This window comes from Microtus ochrogaster, chromosome 16 (assembly GCF_000317375.1).
Source record: "Microtus ochrogaster isolate Prairie Vole_2 chromosome 16, MicOch1.0, whole genome shotgun sequence".
NCBI lineage: Eukaryota > Metazoa > Chordata > Mammalia > Rodentia > Cricetidae > Microtus > Microtus ochrogaster.
In genome coordinates this window covers 1,132,960-1,153,192 of record NC_022018.1, presented here as the reverse complement: position 1 = coordinate 1,153,192, position 20,233 = coordinate 1,132,960, and the positions used below count along the sequence as shown (strand labels likewise).

The 20,233-nt window shown below is 41.1% G+C and overlaps 1 protein-coding gene across 2 annotated transcripts in view; it reads right to left on the bottom strand.

The window, feature by feature from the left end:
• Pter (phosphotriesterase related) overlaps positions 1-20,029 on the bottom strand; it is a 63,394-nt gene extending 43,365 nt beyond the window's left edge. For both annotated transcript variants that reach the window (XM_005354627.1, XM_013348955.1), the window contains exon 1: positions 19,899-20,029. The gene's annotated coding sequence lies outside the window, so the exon portion shown is untranslated. The remainder of the gene's footprint in view (positions 1-19,898) is intronic.
• Positions 20,030-20,233: the final 204 nt, after the last annotated feature.

The following is a 20,233-nucleotide window of genomic DNA, read 5'->3' as shown; positions in this document are numbered from 1 at the left end:
GGTATGTGCACACGGGGTGGGTATGTGCACACGTGGTGGGTATGTGCACACGTGGTGGGTATGTGAACACGGGGTGGGTATGTGCACACGTGGTGGGTATGTGCACACGGGGTGGGTCTATGCACATGTGGGTGGGTATGTGCACACGAGGTGAATATGTGCACACGGGGATGGGTATGTGCACACGGGGGTGGGTATGTGCACATGTGGTGGGTATGTGCACACGTGGTGGGTATGTGCACACGGAGTGGGTATGTGCACACGGGGATGGGTATGTGCACACATGCATTCGGAGGCATTCAGAGGCAGTGGTTGATGCTGCTGGTCTTCATTATGTTTTACCTTCGTCTTTGAGACAGAATCTCTCACTGAAGCTGAGGCTCACTGGATCACTGAGGCAAGACTGGCTGGCAAGTATGCCTTGGGAGTCTGTCTGTCCCCACATCTCCAGTACTAAGACTACATGTCTATGCTACTGCCTGACTTTTTTATGTGGGTGTTTGGTTGTGAACTTGGGACCTTGTGTTTGCACGGCAAGCTCTTTACTGACTGAGCCATCTCCCAAATGCCCCTCAGTTCATGGTTTTCAACGTATCGAGCCTAGACCATCTACGGTAGTATCTTTTTAAGGCAGTTTAATTTTTAAAGTCTTCCTTGAAGTACAGCTTCAATTGCACAACTGTGTATTAAAAGATACTTCCCACATCCTTTAATTTGAAGTTGAGATTAAAAAGGCTTGAGATTTGCTACTCTGCTTAGCTAATTTAGAGTTTAATAAGCAACCAGTGACAGCTACATGGTTTTAGACAGTTAGGCTGAGACTATTTGGTGTAAAAAGAAAAAAAATACAAAGACAAACAAAACAAAACAACAACAGGGTAGTTATACAGAAAAAGGTCCAAGAGACAGAGCAGGGCACAATGGAGATGGTGCCAGCCTTCTTCTAGCCCTTGCCCTCTTGGTCTGGTAGCCTGGCTACTTCCTAAATGGACAATTGTGTGACAACCAACATAGCATGCTTGAAGAAGGGGAGAAACTAGTTTTACTATTAACTACAAGAGTTAATTTCTGCTCTCAGACATGTAGATGCCAATGCTGAGCTATTACTGTGATTGACAGCTAACAGGCACTCAATAACCAAAGAACTAATATTTCGTCTCGTGTTTTCCATCCTTCAGTTCCATTGCAATGGAATGCATATGCTCTCTTTAGTTTTGTGCTGCCATGTAGCCTTGGAACCCATCATTACTAGTCTTAAGACAGGAAATTGTGCTATAAATTATATCAGATACCTTGACATCGAAGTTCAGAAGATATAGGAAGACAACATGAGAAAGCCAAGATTTCCAGGGCCACACAATTTTTACCTGAATACATTTCAACTCAATGTAGTTGATGTTTGCCAAGGATCTGCCACTTTCAGTGGAAGATATTAAGGAAAATGAAGATGAAAAGGTGGCAAACGAGGAAGCCACAGCACCCATGACACTGTGCTAGCACGTGGTGAACACCAATGAGAGGTCAGTTGGCTTTCCATATTGACAAGATATTCATGAGATCATGGATAATGGTGACATCAGGAAAGAGGTGCTAGGCAGACATCCTGTTGGGCATGCCTGGGCAACAATCGCCAACATGAAAGACACCAAGAAGGCTTCCTGGAGTAGGAGAAGGAACCTGGCATGGGATAGAAAAGGCATATTAGGACTTGCATGCACTCTGGAAAGCCTCATGCATGGACTACATGACTAGACCGTTATGAAACACAATGACACATGGGCATGGCCCAAAATGAGCCCTGTGTTAGAGTGATAACTGAACGGGCAGTGCAGGGCATGGACCGAACACTGGAGAGAGGAAGTCAAGAGTGAAGAGTTAGGAAAAGAAACGAAAGGATCTGTCTTTGTACCTCAAGGGACATTTCAGGGTACATGCCAACTTGGACAAGCACCCTCTTCCATTTCCTGTAGTATGGAAAAGTGTTAAAAAGATTACCATATGAGAACAAACAAGACTTTGCAAGCTGACTCAAACTGGCATTACTTGAATACTTAGCTGATCTCTGAAACGTGTCACTTGGTGATGACAAAAGTTAAATCACTTAGAAAGACCAAAAAGAACGTAGCAATCCAACTCTGAATTCTTAAAACCCAGTCATTAATATAGCACTGTCCAAATGAATGGATTTTCATAAAACCCTGTATGATAGCTCCAGTTTCCTATAGAGCTAGTTTCATTACCTTCAAGAGATCACTGAGCATCAAAATAGTTACTTATAATAATAATAATAATTTCAGGTGTTTCCCTGAGGACCTTAAGACACACTGCACACTTTAATTAAGTCTCCTAATGTCCAAGACAAGCAAGCAAGGGACGGAGGTGAGTCATCGAAAAGGACCCAGCAGTGGAAGACTTGCCCACAGGATGTGCACTGAGATGAAACCCACTGACTATTGCTCCCATTTCAGCAATGAGGGAATCGAGCTCTTGTTCAGACAAGGGTGAGGAACTACAGTCCATTTTCACTGAAGGCAGAACACACTGCTGTGGCCTCTGGAAGCATCCCCTGGGAGACCTTCAAAAATAGTATCACACCCATGACCTCTGAGGTTTGTCTTTTCAGTCAACCAACATTTTTTTTTAAAGACCTAAAATGTGTGCCAAAGAAAATATACATCATTTCGCTCTTGGAAAGGAAACAGAGGACATGAATCCCAACATGTTGTGGTACATGACATGTAACTGCTTTTGGGAAGGGTCTTAAATACCTCTTTTCCCTATAACAAAATACCAAAAGGAAAAGAATATACAGAAGTGGAGATTCATTTTGACTCTTGATTTCAGAAAACTCCCTTCAAGGCTTCTTGGTCCTGTATGCTTGGGTAGACCATCAAGGCGGCAGAAGTACGTGGCAGAGAGTGGCTCTTCACCACAGTGCATTGATGGTGGTGGTGGGGTGGCTGGAGGAGGCAGGGCAAACTGTAACTTCAAGTTACTTCTCACTCAGTTTCACTTCCTACATTTTCCCACCACCCTTTAATATCATTACATTATGAATCATACAAGGGATTAATCCGCTCACTGTGCCAAGGCACTTAAGACATACTGTCTCCAGGAAGGCCCTCACAGATACCCCCAGTAGTGTGTTCTACCAATCACCTATGCAATACTTAATCCAGTCAAGTTGTCAACCAGGACTAACCAGTACAAGCAGCTTGTGTGACTTCCCTGTCTAGAGTAGTTCTTATCCTCCCTCTATCTCTTGTTAACTTCAGCTCCAGAGAGATGAGTGGGTACTCTCTAGTAGTTAGGGGCTATGTTAGGAGTAGGATTGATTATGTTGTTGATACCGTGCCGATTATAGGACTAGATGTTGAAAAACCTATGGCATGGTTTGGTTGTGGCTTAAATGTACACCCCTAGGATTGGGAGCCTGGTCCTTACTATGGAAATGTGAGGAGTGGTATGGCTTTTAAGAGATGGAATCTAGTGAGTAGAATTGGCTTATTGTAGATTCTGCCCTTGGAGCCAAGTGAGGAGTTCTCTTGGGATCCAGGTTAATCTGTATATGATGATTATGTCACCAAGTAAGTCTGGCCCCTTCCTAGTCTCTTCGGCTTTCTCTCTTACTAAGGATCTTTCCTTGTTAGAATGATGTCATGTCACCCAAATGATGTGACCATCATGGACATTCATGCCCAAACTAATTGGATACTGTTGTCATGCTCCTGAACATCTAAAACTACAAGCTATGTAGATTTATTCTTTTTACAAATCACCCAGTTTCAGTTGTTTTGCTATAGTAACAGGAAAATGGTTTATTGCAGACTAGAAAATGGAACAAGTCCTTCCTTTTACTTCTTCCCTTGCTATACTGGTATAGACCCTAATTCGGTCTATAAAGAGCAAACTTCTGTGCACTGTCATATACAATCTTGTATAAATCAACTGATTTCTCATAAAGAAACTTAAGAACCGCTATTGCTTCATCAGACTGAGAGCATTCACTCAATCCAACTCCCCCTGATGTCCCAGGAGAAAATTGTGGCTTCCAGGGAAATAAAGACCTCAGTCAAAAAGAAAACAAACGTTATTGTTTTGTGACAATATTTTTTTTTTCCACCATCAGGGTCTTTAAAAAAAAAAAAACCAGGGATACAAACAATGAAACTTTATGGCACCATTTTGACATCAAATGAATGCAGCATCCTAAAGATTGACTGCTTATACTGAGTTATCACAACAATGACAATGCAAAACCCAAAACCTGGCTGGGAATTTGTGGAACCACAAGCTTAAGGAAGATCTGCTTCCAGAAACATGACACCAACTGTACAGGAAAGAAATTAGATGGCAGAATCCGCTTATCCTAAGAGAACATGGCACCTGATACAGGAACAGATTTGGAGAAAAGATGAGCACTGATGTACTACAAGTGTTTGTTTTATCAAGAAAGTGAGAAAGAAAGGAAATGGAGTTGGGTACATGGGGAGGTGGGAAGGATCTTGGAGAAGCTGAGGGAGGAGAAAGCAGAGTTAGGGTTTTCCACGGATTACAGATGACCCAGCAGAATGCATCCTGATCCTAAAGAAAACCCAGCACCTGAGCCTGGCAGCTCATAACCACCTGTACCTCACTCCAGCTCAGGGGATCCAACACCCCCTTTTAGTCTTCATGCATGCGCGCGTGCACCATACACACGCGCGTGCGCGCGCACACACACACACACACACTCACACACACCTTTAAAAGAAAGGTTCATTGAGCAAATTATTTTATCTTGTGCATTTCTATTACTGCCTCCCAAGACCCTGTAAATCCTATATTCATTTATTAATATTACTGGACATAATTATTTAGCTTCATTTTAAAACAATTATTAAGCAGAAAGTTCCTTTAATTACAGATTAAAATACAGTTTATCAAAATTGCCAAAATATCCAAGGACTATAATTTTAATCTCTTTTTTGAGATTTGATTTATGTCTGTAACTTTAAGAATTTTACTCAGTTTCTTGAATAAAAAGTCATTTTAAGTCAAATCACAAATCTACTGCCAAAACATGTCAGATGCTGAAATGCCATCCAAGCAAAGTATGGTTTTGAATTTAGATCAATGATTTTAAAGCAACTACAATATTGGATATTTTTATTAAATATTTAAAAAGTTGTGTTTACAATGAAGATGTTTAAGTTTCAATTAAGGTTAAGTGTTATGTGCCCAAGAGTTTTTAAGATGAAAGGAACCATGAGGGTCCTTCAATTCCATGTCTTTGTTTTACAGATGTGAAAACTGAATCCTCTCTCTTTCAAAGGTCCAGGAATCTAAACCAGAACTGAGTCTGTTAACTTCTCAACCTTATGATTGCTTTATTAAGCCATATGAAGATCACAATGAGTTCCCATGGTCTTCCTTAATATGGACGTGCTACTCCAAATATCAGTCCGAACACACTGAACCTGATACAATTTATTATTTTAGAAACACTGTTACAACAATCTAATCCCAGCTGCACTGTTCTTGGGGTGACACAAAGTGGCCACTGGATTGCAGTGTATCCCTTTTCCTAATTACAAAAACAAGGACTTTAGTAATTTAGAGTCACCTACTTAATTTGGTTGTTGTAAGAAGCAATAATAAAAATAACCCTAAAGCATTCAGCATAGCTAAATGCAAACTAGATGCTTAATAACAAAAACCCATCTTGACTATATTTAAACCAAGAAGCAATAACCACTTGGAGTCATAATTAGGAATGAGCAGAGAGGAGCAACTCCGTGTCCCTGTAACACCCGAGCAAGCCAACATGGCTGCATATCTAAGAGGCTCTGTGGCTCCTAAATGTTCCTACTTTTCTATAATCCAGTTTTGTGTTTACCTAAGCCACGTAACAATTATGGATTGAGACCAAATTTAGAAGTCAGTGCCTCCTCCTAGGAGCCACAGTTCCTAAGCAGGAGGCAGTGTTAAGTAAGAGCCTCTGTTGTTGCTGATATACCCCAAAGAATCCACCTGCACGTCTCCTGTAAGAGCAGAAGCTCTGACAAGCATCATTTGCTAACAGTAAAATATGACTTCCCAGGTGACGTGCGAGATTGTCTAGCCTGAGCTGACCTTTGAAAAAAAGACAAACAAAAATTTACCAACTAGATTGTCTTGGATAAGAAATTGATTCTGCAAAGGGAAAGAGAAGGAAGTATCAATAATTATAAAAGTGTTGTAAATGCAAATTTTGAGCAAAGGTGAGTATAGAAAATAGGTCTATGAGGGAAGGTCTGTGATAAAATGCATGGCTAACATGCAAAATTCTCTGGTTCCATCTCCAGCACCAGGGTGGGTGGGGGTCATCTCTGGGGATGGGATTTTCCTGTAAAAGCAATTTCTTAGAAACTCCTTTTTTTTTCCTTTGTTTTTATCTTTTTCAAACATGGATCATTTGGGGGTTAGGGGTATTCTATCTAGTATGCCTGAGATTCTGGATTCAATCCACAGAACTTCAAAATAAAAAAAGTACAAGCAAACACGATTTCTTTTGATTTCCTATACACATGAATATATGCACGTATGCAATTTTTATGTGAGAAATAATTTGCTTCAGTCTCTTCTACTTGGCAAAGTAAAGTATGACGTTCGTAAGAGAAATGAAACAAGAGAGTTGGGAACGTGAGTTGGTGGTAATGACAGCATGGGAACCGGAGCCAGTACTTTAGATTGGATTCTTGATCCCACTTCTTGGAGATGCTCTCAGGGTGGAGGGGGGCACTCCATGCAGTTAGTACTAAAAGGCAGGGTTGAAATGGGCTTCTAACCATTTTTAAGCTTATACTCAACATGCATTCTTTCTTAAAGCCTACAGTTTTCCTTTCTGAATTGCATGTCTCCATCTCAAATTTAAACAAGCATTGCTCTCAGTGTTTAATTACAATTTAATGGAAATAGTACTTGCATTCCAATTAGCTTTTAGTTTTCACATCACGAATATGCATCCAAGTTATTGTGTCATTATAATCTCATGTTATAATGGCTTCATAATGCAAGTCCCTGCAGGGTTGAATTAGTAGTTTCCTATGGTAATCGCCCATCACTATAATATCATAATCACATAAGCGCAGTCCCCTCATGCTCCGCCGCAATCATTCTGACATTGTAAGAGCATTTTAATAGTATTAGCATAGATTCTCTAGAGAAATCATCTCATTGTCACTGCATTGCCACACAAGATTAATTGTGATGGAGCCAAGTCGTTGTGGTATATGAGCTTCAAAAGGGAAGAGTGACGCTCAGCAATATGGAGCTCACCTCCTCCAAAGGTCAGGGCTTTCTGCAATAGGTCACCAGACAGACCTTGACTCAATATTTGTTCTTTCCTAAGATGTTAGGGTTGGGGTTTGTTTGTGAGGATTCAAACAATAGTGACGCACTAGGTCAGAGCCTTTCTGACAGTCAAAGTGAAAATAGACATGGTTTCTATCTGACTGGTGTGCGTTGAATGCTTTCATGAAAATTAATGTTCTCTGAAGAGATTGGCAATACCTAGAGGCTGGGTACTACTGAAGAACTGATTGTTGTTTGCGGTGTTGAGGATGAAGCCCAAGGCCTTCTGCATGCTAGGCAACTGCTCCACCACTAGCTACATCCCGAACTAGAAGGAATATCTAATAACTAGGAAAGGAGTTGAATAGAGTAAACATGACCATTTTGGCAGAAATGGAATGGGTGTAATGAGCATCGGGATGGTTTCTTTGTATTCACTAACTCTGGGAAGAGAAGAGCACTCTAGCAGAATACATGGCCCCAGTAGCACCTAAGCACAGACTAGAAGCTGTGCTGTGGGTTGAAGATGCACATTGGGGCATAGTCCCTCATTTAAAAATATGGAAATGGGTTTAAGACGGACGAATTGCATCTCCCAGAAGTAGGTTAGTGTCTATGAAAGTGGGTTATTTAAAAGGGGTGAGCAGGGGCTGGAGAGATGGCCCAATAGTGAAAAACAATTACTATTCTTGGAGAGGGCCCAGGTTTGGGTCTCAGCACCCACATGGAAGCTCACAACTGACAGTAACTCCTACTGCAAGAGTATCTAATGCCCTCTTCCGACCTCCACAGGCTTCTGCACACATGTGGTGCACATACAAACACTCCCAGTCACACAATCCACATTAAGTCAATCAATCAATCAATCAATCAATAAACAAATCAAGCAAGCTAATCTTTCCCTACCTTTCACTTTTATATTACACACACACACACACACACACACACACACACACACACACACACACACAGTAACATAGCCCTCTCCAGATTCTGCATCCATGTTGTTTGGGCTTTCTAGTTATGAGTGTCACAAGCCAAATAAACTTTTTTTTTATTTTATCTTTATGCTCCTTTAGTATGTTCCATGCAGAAAATGGAAGCTGCATTGTTCTGGATTGATTGCTCGATGAAGAAAGAGCACAGCTTTCCTCATGCCGCTTCAGATCAAGCCAGGAGGAAGAGAGTCCAATAGAGAAAAACGCTGCCCTTCCCCCAGTAGTTTCCTTGGTTTCCTGAGTTGAAACCACAGTGTAAAATGACTATCATCGTGTCAATGACAAATGGCACACATGGTAGGGACTGGCAGGATATTGTGTTCATTGGAGGGGCCTCTAATCTCCCAGTATTCTCGGGGGACCCCACAGGAGAATTGCAAACAGATTCTCATAACTCATGAGGAATTTTCCCTGCTCGATGTTGAAGTGGGAACCACGTCACAGCGGCACTTAGCGCCATGCCTGGCCCAAAGCAGACATTCTATAAATGTTTATGGATGGATGAATAAATTAACTTGACTGGAAAGAATGTGCGGGTTTCAGAGCCACTGTGGGTCTGAAAACACAGGGAACAGATTTGAGATATGTAGTCTCTGGTGACATTAACAGTAGAATAGTTACCAACTGGCAATGCTTCTTAGATTATTGCTTGTCTTCTTGGTCATGGCACATTGCAGCCTTCTGAGGGACAGTGATTGCAGCATTCTGAGGGATGGTGGTGGCTAATTTCCCTTTCTACGATTGTGTGCACCCAGAAGACCCCAGAATCACTCTAAGACTCCAGTTTCCAAAAACAAGCAAAAAAAAAAAAAAAGCAGTAACACTTTAATTGGAACACAGTAAGGATAAAGATATATTCTCTAAGTACTCAAAGTTACTTTTACCAACAAGCTCCAGAGCAATATAAACCGATTACATAAACAGAATTAGCTGTCCTTCCTTTGAAGCTATTTTTAACTTCATAGGTAGTCTTTATAGCCCTTGCAACTCTATTCTGCTTTGGGTTCTTGTATAGGCATCCTGTGAAATTTAATCTCATTTCCTGGCTAATTCTTTCCAGTAAATTCATCTCATGCATTTTTCATAATGTACTGGTATAAAAATGTACTTTTATTACACTTGGTTATCAATTTTTAGCATTTGCTCTATTACTAGATATGATAGCAAGTTAAAAAAATCAGTAATTTGGGGGGACTCATGAGATGGCTCAATGAGTAAAGGTCCTTGCCCCTAAACCTGAGGACCTGAATCTGACCCCTAGAATCCACATAGTGGGGCAGAACTAACCATGGGAAGCTATCCTCTGATATCCACATGCATGCCATGCAATGTTCATACCCACAAATATACACACACGACAAATAAATACATGCAATTTCCTTAAATCAATAATTTAGGATGTTTAAACCCATAAATAGTCAATGAAAGGACAGAAATCACATTTATTATGTATAATATATCTTGCCATTTAGAATGGAAATAATTCCTGATTTATTAGATTAATTTCCCAATTCAATAAGTTATGGTATATAAGATATATTAAATGATAGTGATGAAATATCTTGAATGTTAGCAAAAGCTACTGTCAACTTAATATACTTAATCAATATCTTTTCAGGGTTTCAATCCCTGTGATGAAACATCCTGATCAAAGTCAGATGAAGAGAAAAGAATTTATTTGGCTTGTTCATCATCAAAGGAAGTCAAGACAGGAACTCAAGACAGGGCAGGAACTTGAAGGCTGGAGCTGATGCAGAGGTCATGGAGGGGTGCTGCTTACTGACTTGCTCAGGTTGCTTTCTTGTAAAGACCAGGACCACCCAGGGTGGCACCACCCACAATGGGCAGGTCAGTACAACATCAATCACTAACTAAGAGAATATGCTATAGGCCTGCCTACAGCCCAATCTTATGGAGATATCTCAATTGAGGCTCCTCTCCAGTAACTAACTTGTGTCAAGCTGACATAAAACTAACAAGCACAACCAATCAATATGAGAAAACAGACACAGATTGGGAAAATGATGGTCTTCTGAATACATCATAATTTCTCCCAAGAAGAATAAAATCTGGAACTTTAACAACTCCATAAATGTTATAAAGAAAGTTACTATGCTAAATGAGGTTCTTGTCTTTGGACCTCAGTCTGTGGACTTCAGTTTTCTCATTAACAAAACAAAAAAGTTTCACAAGGTGATTCCCTTGTATCTTCCATATTCAAGTTCTAAGGTGGTATCTGAAGAGGAATTGTGTATGTGCCTTCTATAGCTTTTCTGCAACTTTAATATTTAGACATTAAGAGAATTGGAATAGGAATATTACCAGGTGTGGTGAACCACACCTTTAATCTTAGCACTCAGGAAGTAGACAAGCAGGCAGATCTCTGCAAATTTAAGGTCAGCCTGATTTACACAGAGTTCCAGGTCAGCCATTGAACCCTGGAGAGATGATGGCTTCCACAGCCCTCAAATAAATGTTCCATTGAAGCAGCTCAACACTATCATTTGTCAAGTAACTGTGAGAGTGACCTAGGATCTGCCAACATACATGATATGTGTGTATACACATAAATGAACAGAAATTTCCAATCACTATAGTAGAAACACAGAAACTATTCTGAAGAGTTGGTGTCAACCAAACAACCAATATACACTTGATTATTTAGTGGACACTGATGTACAGTTTTAAAAAGCCAATAATCCACCTTGGTTTTGTTAAGGTTTTAAAAGTGTTGACATATTTCTCATTGCTCTTTCAAATTAATCTTAGGTGGTACATGGGCATTTTACAATGTTTTAATCAAGTACTTATTTTACTCTGTTTCAGGAAAAATATAATAAAGACCATTGTGTTTCAAGTTCATATATAGTAAGGTAAAGCTTAAGTTAAATAGTGGGTTTCTGAAAAACAGCATATAAGAATAGAAAATACTCTTGAAGGTGATGGGACAGTGAACTGAGTTTCACTGGGATGGGTAAAACTGATATTGTTCGTGAGAATGGAAAGGATTGTCAGCTGTCTACAACATCTTATAGGCTTCATTTTCAAGCTTGTTAGAGAAGTAACTACTAGCCTTGCCCCTAATTCATCAGAAATATAATCTTGACTTCTTGCTAGGCAGAGAAAGCTTTTACCCAATTTCAACTCTCAGACCTGTTTATTGATCCTATAATTGTGGACATTATTTTAAACAGTTTGTTTAAAGACACAGATATGATATATGGTTTAACGAATATGGATGCAGGCATTATTGTCAGACACACTAAGTCTCTTTGTGATCTTCACAATGTTTATAGGCTAAAACTCCAATGTTTTGTGCATTAGTCTCTGTATAGAAACAACAGTTAAGAATTCCCCATAATGTCCAAGGGTGGGAGTTTAGCCCAATGGTAGCTATAGTCCTGAACTTGATTCCTAGCACTTAAAAAAAAATCAAACAGAAAAATCAAACAAAAAATTGCTGTGTAGCTATTTCATTAAAAACAATAAATAACATAAACTTTTTGGTTAGATGTTACAAACAAAAATGTGATAAATTTGAAAACAATCATATACATACACATACATGTACCCTACAATGCCATTCATTACACTGTATTGTATTTTTCAATAATACACTGCAAAATCCCGTATATTCTTTGAGCATACTACAGAGAGAATGAGTGGGAGCGTAGATGCATAAAGAGCTGTACTGCAACAAAATTGAGGATGCTCGTATATCTGGCACACATCTAACAATGAAAAATATAAACTAACAGAACTGCATAGACCCTTCAAGAAGAGCGTTCTATACCTGGAACTGTAACTTTGAAACATTTCCCTCTGTCTACCCCAAAACATTTATAAACAAAAAGTGGAAAGATCCTGCAGAGAAGAAATAAAGGGCGACTAAGATGGCCATTGCTCCACGGAACATAAGAGCCTTCCCTTTGTGTCTCATGGCCACCATCAATAGCAAGTCTCAGTGACGTCACTGCTTGAGGTAGAAGATGCTGTACTACTGAGGAACTGATAATTTCATTAGAGGAGAAAAATGCGCTTGGCTGAGTGCTGTTGAGTCAAGTTCAAGGCAGCATAGAAATCAATGGAAACCTACACTGGACCCAAGAGCTGCGAGACTAGTGAAGTCCAGTGGGGTTTCCTGCCCTACACATGGGAGAAATGAACAGGCACTGCCAAGGGCAGAAGGAGACTGGGCTTTAGAAAATCAACGTTCTTGCCTAATGTCAATCTCTAAGACTGCTCCTGCGACAGCAGAGGACAGTTTTTAGACACAGCATTAGGCAGGATGTTCAATGGTTAGTGTACTGGTAAATTAACAGACTCCCAAATAAAAGGCTTAATTCAAGAAACCGTATCCCAAGAGTCCAAAAACTTAGTAGAAAAGCGCTGAGTTGTGGAAGTAATAGATGCACCATACGACAGAAAATAAGCAAACGCATTTAGCAAGGAAAGCCATTCCCATAGAAGTCTCGCATAAGGGTTTCAGTAATACTTTTGCAGTGGATCAACTAGTAGTTTGTATTTGTTACATTCTTCATTGCTGAGGCCTGCCCAGAAACAATATAAAAGAGGAAGAAGCTGTTCAGGGCCATGGTTTGAGGGTACAGTTCATGGCAGTGTAGCCGGCATACCAGGGGAAGTGAGACATGGCTGGTCACGTGGCATCACAATCAGGAAGCACAGAGAGATGAATGCTGGCGTTCAGTTCACTTACTCCCTTTCCTCTTTTTATTCAGTTCAGGACCCCAGGGTGAGCCCTCCTCATTTAAACTTTTTTAGGAAATTTCCTCAGAGAAAAGCTTATATGCAAGTCTACTAGGTGACCCCAAATTCAATCAAGCTCAAAACAAAAACTGACAATCATACAACTAAAATGATTCTTCGTACATAAAAATTACTGAACATGTGCATGCAAACTTCATCTCCTTCAGGCCCTTAAGCATCAAATGTTGCATCACTATAGGCTGTATATATCATTCATTTCTTCTTACCTCTTTTTCTTTTCTATTTATTTGTTTAGTTTCAGCCCAACCTGGTCTAGAATTTACTATACAGACAAAAGTATACTTTTGATTTAGAGACTATTCTTGGATAAAAATGGTGCAAATTACTAGGATATTTGAATGGTTGCAGTTTGGATAGTAAGGTATAAAGTTGACTATGCATATTTTGGTTGTTTCATAAATCCTGCCTCATTCACTGAATGATGTCACTTCATTTTTAATTTAATTATTTCAATGTTGAGTCACAGGCACAAAGTTCCTTTAATATTCAAGAGAAATTCTTGAATAAAGCAGGCTCTGGGGACTTGCATCCATGACTTAGCCGCTCATATTTGATAAAGAAAATTACTAGAAAAGTGATAATTTTGAGAGACCATTATAATAGTACACTGGAATTATCTGGTCCCCATTACCTATGCTTTTAGATTCCTAACAGCACATCAGAAGAGAACTGCTTCTTGAAAGGGTCTTACAGAGGACCTTTGTTAAAATGAGGTTGCCAAGGTAGTGCTAACACACAGGACTGGATAGTTTTGTAAGAAGAGGAGGTTAGGGCAAGGGCACACAAAGGGAGGACAAAAGACCACATAGGAAAAAGACGGCCAGCTGCCAGCCAAAGGGAGGAGCCTCAGGAAAAGACAGCCTGGGTAGCTGACACTTCCGTCTTGAACTTTAAATCTCTTGGCTGTGAGAGAATTCATTTCTGGTTTTTAAGTCACCCAGTTTGTGGTATTTTGTTACAGTAGACCAAACAAACAAATGCAAATCAGTAACGGAGGCCATCTAAACTAAGCCCCAGAAATGCCCCTTAGTCTCAGGGTTCTATAAATGGAGTGATAGCTATAGGAAAGACAGGCCAGGCATGTGCAATTCAACAGAACACAATGGGACAGATTTTGATGACATTAAGTAACAGTTGGAGGGCATAGCCTTAGACCAAGTAAACCAGGGAGCTAATTGAAAAATTAAACAGCTGTCACCCAGGGTATGCAGAAACAGTATGTGAACTATCCCTGAATTGGGGTGGGGACTTGTAGGATTTTAGAGACCAAGACTGACAGCCTTTAACTTTTCAGATATGGGAGCCATGTAGCAGAGAGGACATGTAGCAGTGTGACGGGGAAAACAAGAGATAGGTTTAAGAGTTAATGAAAATATTTAGAATATTTTAAAGATCAATACAAGTATAGTTTGCGTAATAGTAGCCAATAACAGGATAGCAGCCTTTTCAATAATACTGAAGACTTTGTGGAGGCATGGGCTTTTAATTAGACAAAAGAGCATTAAATTAACAATAATATTTACCAATATTCTGTTCAAAATGCTTTTCAAACACCGAATAATTACCCTATTAAGCCACTGTAAGATAAGCTGTTATTACTGTGGATTTAGTGAAAACGACTAATAATAATTATTATAGCAGTTACTGAAAAGAAAGACAGTGTTTACTGTGTACAACTGAGCACACCTCACACCGTCTTAATGAGGAGGGAGCAGAAGAAACAAAAGGCTGACTATCTACATGAACTCAAAAGAACGGAGCTGCCTAAGAGCCAAGAGTCACGGCCTGTCGACAGAGAATTTAATATGCAAAGCAGAGATCAAAATTGGCAGAAGGCTATTTATGAATATTGTCAATACTGAGTATCACAGACTGACAATCGAGAATCTTTGGTCATGCCCTGAACAACATAATTCATCACAACAGTGCTCGGGGCAGTCATGCCCAAGCGATTTATCATCATCATATTACTCGTCTGAGTAAAAGGAGGGGAGCCCGTTGATTGTTAACCTCTAGGGAGGCTGGATTTATAGCTGGCGCCCTCAGAACGTATCCTGCTTCTGCCCAAAGCAAAATGTTCCTTGCTTTTCTTCTGCTTAAGTCACCATCAAAGAGAGCACGATGCCTACAGGATTCAGTGAGTAAAGCCCAAATCTGATTCTCTGATAGCCAAGTAAGATAGTCAGGAAATTGTATTTTAAATGCCCTTTAAGCCGTATGAAAAAAATATTAGTCAATGGTAAATAGGCATGATTCATTTCAAACGTCCTTTGGTGACAAATCAATTCTGGAAATGCATTCACTGATAACTACATTTGGGAAGGAATGTCTTTTCACAACTCATCCATGATCATTTCTCCATATTGGAAAAGTTGGCAGCACACAATACACACGCGCGCGCGCGCACACACACACACACACACACACACACACACACACGCACGCATGTGTGCACATACGTACACACCCTTTTTATCCAAATAAAAATGGGAATCTTGATTGCCACCCTTTCTGGGTATTGAGTCTGCATGTATTTCACCCTGGCTGTGCTTGCAGACTGTAATTAAGCATCTGAAACAGTGGTTCTCAACCTTGTTAATGCTGTGATAATGCTTTAACAGGGTTTATCATGTTGTGGTGACCCCAACTATAAAATTACTTTCACTGCTACTTCAAAACTATAATTTTGCTACTGTTATGAATCTTAATGTAAATATCGGTGTTTTCTGATGGTCTTAGATGACCCCTGTGACCCAAAGGGGTTGCAACCCTCAGGTTGAAAATCGTCGATCTAACTGCTATTCTTTTTATCTTTGTTTAAAATCGTGAAGCTGACTGGGGCACTGTGAGATACAGTGTGCCTGTCATCCCACCAACAGCGAAATGGATACTAGTTAAAAAAAATATATATAAAAGCCCTGTACAGCACCTTCCACGCGGCTCTCAGATTATCTGGTGAATAGGACGCAGAAATTCCTGGACACATGGTACTCAGACCTCCTAGAGTCTGTAAGGCAGCCCAAGTGAGGATGCGCCAACAAATTCTCCAGTCTCTGAAATAAAGGCAACCAAAGTGTATTCCTAGGCCACTGCATATGTCCACACCATGTGATGGTTTGTGTGATTGTCATCTTGACAAGAATGGAGACTTGGTTAGAAGGCAAGGCTTCAGGAACACCTAGAAGGAATTATCTTGATCCAATTAGTCGTCTGCCATGCCTGTACGGGATTATTTGGATTAGGTAAACTGAGGCGGGATGACTCTCCTTACAAGTGTTACCACTCCCTTGATTGGGATGCTGGCTGTATAAGAAGGAAGCTGGTTGAGCACCGACATCATTGTCTGCTTCCTGACTGGAGCTGCGATGTAACCGGCTGCCTCAGGCTCTGGCTGCCATGACTGCCTCACCAAAATACAAAAAAAAAAAAAAAATTATCCTAAACTCTGAGCCAAAAGAACCCCAGCTATCCTTGCCATGGTGTCTTATTGCAGCAATGGTAAAATTAACTCCTTCTCAGAAGGCAAAATGGAGCTTAATTAATCTCCTTCATCTTAATCTTGCTCTGGGATGGTGTCTCCACCGGAGAGTAACTGATGGGAAAGCCTGCCCCAGGTGTGGGCAGCAGCATCTCATGGGCTATGATCCTGGACTGTGTGGGTAAAAGGAAGAAAGGGGAGAGCCAGCTGACACCAGCATTCATCTTCCTACTTCCTCACAGTGACCTCAACATAACCAGTTACCTCATGCTCCTACCGCCATGCCTTCGCTGTCATGATCGACTGCACCCACAAACTGTGAGCCCCCACCCACTCACAAAAAGCATCCTCCTTTACATTGCTTCTTGTCAGGTATTTGGACAAACAAGAAAAGATGAAACCCACATATTACCACATAGAACTTCTATCTTTTCCCCAATTGTTCCTGCTTTTTTTTTTAGCAATTCCAAGCCCGACTTCTCAGTTTTCAAGCTAGCAAACTGAGACTCACCTTTGATTCTCCCCTTTTCTGTCACACCCACATTCAACAGCAAGGTCAATGGAATCCAGTTCTGAGGTACTCAAAAAGCCCAGCCCTTCAGCAAATCCTGAAGAGTCTAATTCACATACAGCAGAGCATCAGCCCTGGGGGAAAACAGTGGCAGAAGCAACAGGCAAAAGACCCAGTACCTTGGCTCCCTGTGGTGGCACATACCTGAAATTCCAGCTCATAGAACACAGGAAGGAGACTCAAGCTTGAGGCTAGCTTGGGCTACATAGCAAAGTACCAAACCATCAGTGGCTACATATGGAGATCCTGTCTCTCTGACACATTTCAGTCCTCAAATACAAGACATTCTTATAAGAGGGAATAAATAACAAAGTTATAAATACAGTGTGCTGTCTGGGAGTTAGCAATGGGGGGAAGAGTATGGATACAACAAATACTAAGTCAAATGGTACACATCGGAAAGATGCGCTGATTATGTGACTTCCTTTCTCTGCCTCCACTGCCTCTGACGTCACAGCCCTGTTCTCAGCTTGTGATTGGGTTTCATCACACCCATCTTTGTGTTAATCTTGTTTCCTGTACTGAAAGCAACAGTCTTTTCCAAATGGCACAAATCCCAACATAACCTCTCCCAACCAGATCTCCAACTTCATCTTGAACTGGACACTGAAACCTTCCAGAAGTCCCTAGAATGCATCAAGTTCTTTCATGTCTCCCCTGCCCTACAAAGTGTCAGTGAAACACATATCTTTAAGTCCTTCTTATCTTCCTACATCAGGATTTAAATTGGTGAGCCATTTCCATCACCAAATCCAGCCAGCACCCTCTCCATCAGTATCTATCCCAGCCTCTCCCCCACTTATAATTTGTATCTGTAGATTAATTTGCTTGCTGGCTCCTTCATTCCCAAACAGAACATAATCTTAAGAATCTGGTGTCTTTATTTGTCCTGCTGTCATTACAGTTCCCGAGAGTACTCAAGCGCAGAGTACATATTTATTGATTGAATAAAGTAACCCTTCCTGACCACCTTGTAATTTCAACACCAGATGTGACCAAAATATCATTAACTAAAAGCAGTGTCTTATTTTCATAAATCCATGGATTGTTAGGTTGAGTCAAGACTCAGAGATCAATGACCTCGATGCCCCTAGGAAACCTAAGTAACTTCTACAAAGCTCTGGGACTAGAAAGCTGGAGACAGACTCATTCTAGGCCCAAGTTCTTCCAACCCGCAGCCACTTTCTCTCTCTTTGAAATGAATTTATTTTTCTTATTATTGTTGAGGGTTGGACAAAAGGCCTTGTGCATGCCAGGCAAGCACTGTGTCACTGAGCTTAAGTCCCAGTCCCTTTTTAGTTTTTCTATTTTAACACAGGTCCTTACTCTGTAGCCCAAGCTGGCTTGAAACTTGAAATCCGCCTACCTTAGCCTAATGAGTAGCTTGTGCAGGTGTATACCACCAGACCAGGCCACCGGAATCGATTCTTATGCTGTCTTCCAGATCATGAATGACCTAAGTCTCTGTTGGAGGTGGGACAAGACTATAATATATAACGTAGAAACAGTCTAAGGGAGAGCATAGACTTTGGTTTAGAAAGACAGACCCCCTCCTAACACCTTATAGAAGCACGGCTCGAACATTCTGTGCTCAATCGGCTCATCCATACTCAAGAAGCTAACTGGCAAGGCTGTGTGATGGATCAGAGTGTAGAATTCAGGTACCACCCCTAGTAGCTAACTTTCACTAAATGTCAAAAAACCAAGCACTTTAACATCCCTAGGATTCAGAATCCTGGAATAGAAATAAAAAATCCATTTGCTCTTTTATTCCAATACTATATATGCTTTTGTAACTTTGATAACTCTAAAGCAACATCCAGCCTCCATAAATGAAAACATAATTTCATAAAGACACACTTGGTGAATCTGGAATTCAAATTATCTTTTTGAAAATCGTTATCTGACCCATTAACAGTCAGAAATTGTAAGAAATATTTTTTTCAATGTGTACTGTGGTTTTCTTCCTTTCCTGATTTCTCTTTCTTCTTTGTTTCTTTTTCTTTTCTTTGAAGGGAGCTGGTAACACACCTCAAAGATAACTTTTGGACATCCTTTCTCTCTATGTAAACTGTAAAGGAATGAACCAAATGAGTGTCTAGTCCCGGACCTTTCCTTACAAAGGTTCCTTTTCTGTAGCAATGAATAAATGAAACTTAAGGCCAGGTATTAAGCGCTTCTCAACTTCCTCTATGTCGGTAGAGATTTGAAGATGTTCTCCCTGGCAGGTATCACTATACCCAAGGCATCATTATAACCACCACTCAATAGCAGGGCTGCATAAACTTCGCTAAGAGATTTAAGGAGACGCACTTAAGTGCTGGAATGTATGTACAAGAAGGTAAAGGCTCCAGGCTGAGGGTTCTGATGTCAAAGCTTGTTAAAGAAACCCGAGCAAGGAACGGAGGCCTCCAGCTTCCATTTCCCCCTCCCTTTCCGGCACAGCTGCCCCAGCAGGTCCCTAGAGCACAGCAGTCAACTCGAACCGAGCAAGCAAAGAGCAGGACCCGCCCAGGGTCGCGAGCTTTCAAATAAGACTTTGGGAGACTTGAAACTTGGGGAGATCAGCGCCCTCTAAATCCAGGCCATCTCCCCAAGGTCGGGGCACCTGAAATCAGGCCCTCTAGTCTTTGAAACCTCTCAGGAGACCTTCAGAGAAACGTGGCGGAGCCACAGAGTAGCTTTTCTGCCCGGGGCTCCACGTGCCTCCTTTCAAGGCGAGTCCCGACTTCCAGGCCTCTGTCCCCACCTTTTTTACACGGCCCACAGCTCCTGCACCAGCTCCGAAGTTTCCTTTCTTCTGCCGTGCGTTGCCTGCTCCCCTGGGAACTTGAGCTAGGTCGGCTTTCCCCTCCCCCTTAGCTGTCCCCCCCCCCCTCCCTCCCACTTCGCCTTTTCCGCTATCCTTTTCCCCGCCCATTGACCCTAAGTCACGCCCCACTGCCTCCCAAAGCCACTCCCAGTGAGCGCTTGCCTGCCCTGAGAACACGCCCATTTAGGTTCCTGATTTACCAAGCAGGAATTTAGGTCTAGGTTGGGCTCCCCAGGCTGGAGGGCATGTTTACAGCTAAGGAGCTGCTCTAG